This window comes from Paramormyrops kingsleyae, chromosome 22 (assembly GCF_048594095.1).
Source record: "Paramormyrops kingsleyae isolate MSU_618 chromosome 22, PKINGS_0.4, whole genome shotgun sequence".
Taxonomy (NCBI): Eukaryota; Metazoa; Chordata; class Actinopteri; order Osteoglossiformes; family Mormyridae; genus Paramormyrops; species Paramormyrops kingsleyae.
In genome coordinates, this window is record NC_132818.1 from 3,684,517 (window position 1) to 3,690,555 (window position 6,039).

Consider the following 6,039-nt stretch of genomic DNA (forward strand, 5'->3'; position numbering starts at 1 on the left):
TACCTGGTTACCATTTAAAGTCCGAATTGGTTGTGGATTGTCAAATAAAAAAAAAGTTTACTCGCTTTACTCTGCGTGCGTTTTATTCCCCATGTGGATACATAAAGTTTTTTAATTTGAATTTGGAAACAGTTGGCAGTCTCGCGATATACCGCGATATTCCAGATTATCTAGAGAGGGAGAGGAAAAGTTAACGCATTTTCACGAGTCTTATTTACTGACAAGAAGAGAGGAGGGTGAAAGTTAATATATCTATATAAAAAAACTACTGTTGGGTAAGTCCATTTTGTATTGTTTTATAAATTTTACGTTTGACACGAAGGAACTAAAATGTAGTTTGAGTTTGGCTAAAATTAACTAGCAGGCTAAAAGTTAGTAGTGTTAACGTTAGGCTGCTCCTAAAAACAAACTCTGTTAGCATGAGTTCGCAGGTATAAAGCCTCATGCGGTCTCTACACTTAAGTTGAGCTATTTTATGCAGTTGAGCAAACTTCTTGGTGGAAAACTGATAGCAAAATGACCAAGTCCCCAAAATGTTAAGTTTGCTGGATTTTGTTGCACTGCCTTAAAAAATAATTACAAATGAGCAGAGCAGTTTCATGCTACTGCAGGAACATGGTGTAATAGATATGGGGTTCCCAACCCTGGTCCTCAAGGACACCTGGCCTAATTGTTTTCTAATTATCCCTGCCCTACCCACTGCTGGTTACCTGGATCAGGTGTGTTCAGTCAATCAGAAGCTGGAAGATATCATTTCAGATAAGATTGGAGTGGGGGAGGGCAAATCAGTAGTGCGTTTGGTAGGGCAAGAAGTGCTGTTGTAACTGCTTAAATTGACTTTAAAGCGAGATGTTTAGTGAAAGATCTTTTAAATAAAGTAAAAAAAAAATAATTTGTTAAAACCCAAGCAAATGGTAAATATTGTAGTAGCTATGAAATTCAGTCGATAATAGCATACCAGTATGTTTTAATGATCCAGTAAGTTTACTGTTCAATGTAGCCTTTTGAGATTTTTCAAAAAGTAAATTACCTGAAAGAGACTGTGAAATGTTGAGCAAAATGTAGGAAGAGCTCAAGAATAACATGGGCTGGCGTCTGTAAATGAATTTTAACATGGATGTTTTCAGTAACTACTTTAAAATAATTTTGTAATTTTAGATTTGCTAAACATGTCCTCTGAGTACCAGAGGAAGTGGAGATGACGAAGGGCAAAGGTTGATTCCTTAGTGGAATATGATAGCAGCTCTGATTCTGAGGGGTCAGTGGAGCCAGCCTTGGCGGGAGAGGGCAGTCCCCTCACGGAGGGATCAACACACGACAAAATACATCCTATGGTGGCCTGTAGTTCTTCTGTTAGCACAGCAGTGGTGTCAATTAGACATGAAAAAGAATACAATTATGATACTGATTCTACTGAAACTGAGTCTGAGCAGTTGGATGAGGCTTCACGTTCAATTGTTGAAACACTATCTATTCACAAGGACTTGGCTAGTTGGGCTACTGCTACAAACCAGACCCACAAGGCATTAAATGAGCTTCTGGATGTGCTCAGACGTCATGGCCATAGACTTCCCAAAGACGCTAGAACTCTTCTTGAAACTCCACAAGGAGTGCCAGTTCAAAATAAATGCAATGGACAGTATATTTATTATGTTATTGAACGTTATGTTCTTGAACACTTTTCAAAAGAGACACTGCCAGGGAAAGTTGAACTGTGCTTTAATATCATATTACAGATTGTGATGTCACATTTAGGTTCAGCAACTGTCCAGAGTTGGGGGATCTTCTGTCAGGGACTGTGTCAATAAAGTCATGAACAGGTATGTATTTTACCTTGCATTGTTTGTATTGCTGCATAATTCAGAAATAAAATGTATATGTAAATGTATATTCTGGCCAAAATAAGAAACCCAGCTTTGGGTATTATTTTTTTTTTATTACAGATTTAATCTTTCACACATTATATCTCCTCACATACATGCCTATTTTCTAGTTCAGAAGGTTTTAGATGTCTACTGACTTAGTCTGCCAGACTGAAAAGCAAAAAATCAAAACATAATTTCAGTGTAAGCCATTAATGACTAATTAGTTGTCTCAAAAAATGTGGATATGGATAAGAACATAGTTCAGGGAACTTGTTACCTGACAGATGAGTGGTTGTTAAAGTGTATGATTTAACATTGCATGCAAGTAACATGCTGATAATATTACAACTACAATAATTGTAATATTGACCTTACATGTAAATTTTCCTGATGGTGAAGTAATCCTGAGTAATTTCTTTCACAGAATCATGTCGAATGCCTTAATGGCAAAATTCAACATGAGGGGTGGTGGCCAACTGCAAAAGAAGCCATTTAGAGATACAATCATATTCAATATAATTCAAGGTAATTTTGGCCTTATGACGTGAAATTTTGTACTTTTTTTAAATTTTTTTTATTGGTACCTATCTATTGAAGGAATATTGTCTTAAAGACCACAGAAATGTCCTGTTTACTTTCACACAGTTACACACCTACTTATGGAACTTGCTCAACCACAGTGGTTTTGAAGGGGAAGGGGACCTGCTATTTTTTCATTCACCTAGCACACATTTAATGCAGAACATCTTTTATTAACCAAAGATTATTCAACAGAAAAATGTCGTGTAATACATGTTGATTACTTTTTTCAAATGTTTCGTTAATGAAACTGATAATATTGTTCCAAGATGTATTTTTAATGTCGTCGTAGGATCATAAAGACAATTTTGCCTTTTTGTAAAAAAATTTTTTTTTTAACATTCAATTCCCTCAGATGCAGTAAAAAGATGGAGCGCAAATGCAACAGACTCCGAGATTGAGGCAGCAGTGGCTGAACACCTAAAACATGCTCCAGGAAGAGCTGGGGGTGGGGGATATAGGAAATGAGCCCTTTGACAGAAATAATTCATGTGTGTGTTCATGTTCTTGTTCTTTTCGTTCTTGTTTAACTAATGTTTAATTGTTACTATTTACAGTTGTACTATATAAATGTTGTATAGTTTTATATTTGTATGTGTGTATGTATGTGTTTATATATAATGCACACAAATATTTAAATATATTATATATATTTATTTGTATATTTATATGTATGTATATATAAATATATATTTTTTTCTTATTTAATACAAATAAGAAATGTTTTGTAATGTAAACGTTGATTAAACGTTGTATAGACGTTGAGGTCTGACTGGACTGATTTTGGACATTTTTTGAACCATTTATATTCTGATGTGCATTTCACAATTAGGACGTTTATATTCAGGCTAATAAGTACACTGACATAACGCAGAAACACATCTTAAAAACATCCAGACGACGACGCATTAGACGTCCAGAAAAGACGCCGGAAAGACGTCGAATACACGGCAAGTTGACGTCAAAGACGTCCGTTCAACTTTCATTTCGGAACTATTTTTCAACCATGACGGGACGTGTCGGAGGGATGTCATTTCAACGGTCATCAAACGTCCAAATGTTTGCTGGGTAGGGACATAAACAAGGGACAGCCTGAGGATGTCCTTTGGAGGGCCAGCTCAATGTCCTTTATTGGGTACATTCTTAGGATGACCATGTTACTGACGTGCTGCTGTGGCCAACAGGTTACCCCATACTGTGGTCTGTGTGGATCCCAATGTCTCAGTGCAGTGATGGGGACACTGTACCGTTAAGTGTTGCCGTCCTTCAGATAGACATAAAACCGAGGTCCTGACTGTCCCAGGTTATAAAAGATCCCTGGGCATCTTTCCAAACAGTAGGGTTGGTACCCTGATGTTCTGGCTAAAATTGCCCACTGTTGCCTTATCAAATCTTACCTAAGGTGGCTTATCAAATCTGGCCTCCTAATCATCCCCCGTATCTAACTGGTAAATTCTCTCCTGCTCCTTCACCACCTTAGCTACTGTGTGGTGAGCGTAATGGGGCAGAACGGCTGATGTCACATCATCCAGGTGGGTGCTACACAGTGGAGGTGGCTGAAGTGGCTCCCTATTGCATCTATAAAGCACTTTGGGTGTCTATAGTTCTATATAATGTAACTTTCATTCATTCTTTCATGAAAAGTAATGAAATCCTTCAAAAACAATTCATTATGACAGCTTGCTGGAATAGCATTTAAATAGATATAATTTTGTCTTAAGTATTTCTCTGTTTATTGATGTTCCACTAGGATGTCCAGAGGACAGCCACAGGATATCCTTCAGCTTTGACCTTCTTTGAAAAAAAAATTAAAAATTCGTTGAAATATATATTTTTATTGTAAGAACGTTAGAAATTTTCTTTAAGTTTCTAATTTAACAAATGGCATTAAGAAAAATACAACATAAATATTAAGACAACACATTTTAAAGGTCTTCTTGTGAACATTTCATTGTGAGTCATCAGTATCGATGGCCGGATATTGCTTCCTTACTTCAGAACCTGTGCCCTGTAACAAAAGCATTTATGGAATGTTTGATCCCAATCCATTGATTACTTCATTACTGCTGATTAAAACTGTCAGCACAGGCGATAGATATCTCCTCAACTCTTCCTAGAAAATGCATAGCGATACCGTTAGCTCGTTCTGACAGGAATTTTAAATGTTGATTTAATCGGTTTAATACCAATGACACTAAAAAATAATGTAGGATTACGCCTAAATGTGTTTCAACCCATCGTATTTTATCACTTTATACACGTTAATATGATACTTAGAGGATTTTATTAAAGTTTTATGCACAAAGAAGAGTGTCGCGTCTTACCCGTGACAGTGCTTTGAACTGCGCGTGAGGGTGAGCGAGGGAGCGCGAGCCGCAAAAAGCGTCCCCATAGCAACCAATCCTAAAACGCAGCTGGCCTAAGTTTGAATCTGACTGCAATTCACTAGCATGTAGCATGCAATTCACTCGACAGCCATGCATATCCAGTCAGTTTTTATATATTTATAAATACTGTTCCTGCGGGCTGTCATAATAAATTGTTTCTGAAAGATTTCTTTATTTTTCATAGTGGCACAGAAGAACGGGCTTCACTCCTATAGTTCTATAATTGTTAGAGAGCTAGACCACAAAAAAAAGAATAAATCAAGTTAATAAACCGTTACATAAAACCGTGCGACCTCTTTTTGTTACTATATTTTTCATAGTAACACGGACTTCCTTGGGTCATCCTTAGGACGTCCTCAAAGGACGAGTTTTGGACATCCTGATGGAACATTAATAAAAGGAAGTACTTCAGATAAAATTATTTATTTAAAATGCTATTCCTGGAAGCTGTCACAATAACTTGCTTTTGAAGGATTTTTTTATTGTTCATAGTAACACGGTCGTCCTTAGGTCGTCCTCAGGATGTCCTCTTTTGGTCCGGAAATCGTCCTCAAAGGACGAGTTTTGGACATCCTGATGGAACATTAATAAAAGGAAGTACTTCAGATAAAATTATTTATTTAAAATGCTATTCCTGGAAGCTGTCACAATAACTTGCTTTTGAAGGATTTTTTTATTGTTCATAGTAACACGGTCGTCCTTAGGTCGTCCTCAGGATGTCCTCTTTTGGTCCGGAAATCGTCCTCAAAGGACGAGTTCTGGACATCCTGATGGAACATTAATAAAAGGAAGTACTTCAGATAAAATTATTTATTTAAAATGCTATTCCTGGAAGCTGTCACAATAACTTGCTTTTGAAGGATTTTTTTATTGTTCATAGTAACACGGTCGTCCTTAGGTCGTCCTCAGGATGTCCTCTTTTGGTCCGGAAATCGTCCTCAAAGGACGAGTTCTGGACATCCTGATGGAACATTAATAAAAGGAAGTACTTCAGATAAAATTATTTATTTAAAATGCTATTCATGGAAACTGTCACAACAACTTGCTTTTGAAGGATTTCTTTAGTGTTCATAATAACACGGTCGTCCTAAGGACGTCCTTAGGACATCCCCAAAAAAGGGACGTATTGCGGACGACCTAAGGACGTCCTCTGGATGTCCCTTGTTTGTTTGTCACTGTCACTACCGAAAATGTTACACCTGTAACTA

At 37.0% G+C, this 6,039-nt stretch overlaps 1 long non-coding RNA gene across 2 annotated transcripts; it reads left to right on the top strand.

Moving 5' to 3' along the window:
• Positions 1 to 2,936, top strand: LOC140581635 (uncharacterized). 2 transcript variants are annotated; one of them, XR_011984743.1, is made up of 4 exons: positions 1 to 275; positions 1,737 to 1,820; positions 2,290 to 2,390; positions 2,800 to 2,936. It is a non-coding gene; the product is annotated as an uncharacterized lncRNA (long non-coding RNA). The 2 variants fall into 2 exon arrangements; XR_011984742.1 differs by having other exon boundaries at positions 1,756 to 1,820.
• Positions 2,937 to 6,039: the final 3,103 nt, after the last annotated feature.